Raw genomic sequence first — 747 nt, forward strand, 5'->3', positions numbered from 1 at the left:
CCCAGCCAGTGCCCCAGCGCTGCCCCAGGGCAGGGGTGACACACAGGGACAGGACACGGTGCCAGCTCGGGGACACCGCCCGGGCCGTGCAGCGGGGCAGCCAGCGGGGCCGCGGGGTGACACCGTGGGGACAATCATCCCGGACACCGGGGCCGCGCGCTGGGACACCAGGACAGGGCACTGGGACGATGCACCAGACGTGGGGACAACGCGCTGGGGCCAGGGGGGATGCACTGGGATACTGGGACTGCACTGGGACACTGCGCTGGGACAACGTCACCAGGGCACTGGGCAGGACTCAGTCCCACTGCACAGCGCTGGCAGAGCAGCTAATTACTGTTAATTATGATCAAACTTTATAAATGACAGTGATAAGGAAGAGCTTGGGGTCCCTGAGCCCGCGAGGTGAAACGGTCACCCCGGGATCCAAGGGCGTTCCTGGAAGGCAGGCAGGGCCCTGTGGGGACACGGGAGCTGTGGGGACACGGGAGCTGTGGGGACACGGGTGATGTGGGGACACGAGTGCTGTGGGGACACGGGTGATGTGGGGACACGGGTGATGTGGGGACACGGGTGATGTGGGAACACGGGACCTGTGGGGACACGGGAGCTGTGGGGACACGGGTGCCGCGGGGACAGGTGTGGCCCGGAGGTGCCAGGTGCTCTGGGACTGTGGGATGTGCTGGGATTCCCCGAGGATCACCAGGATGCAGAGCAGCTTCCAGCAGCCCCGCGCTCCCATTTCCC

The sequence above is a fragment of the Chaetura pelagica genome, unplaced genomic scaffold (genome assembly GCF_000747805.2).
Source record: "Chaetura pelagica isolate M959 unplaced genomic scaffold, ChaPel_1.0 scaffold1325, whole genome shotgun sequence".
NCBI classification, from domain to species: Eukaryota; Metazoa; Chordata; class Aves; order Apodiformes; family Apodidae; genus Chaetura; species Chaetura pelagica.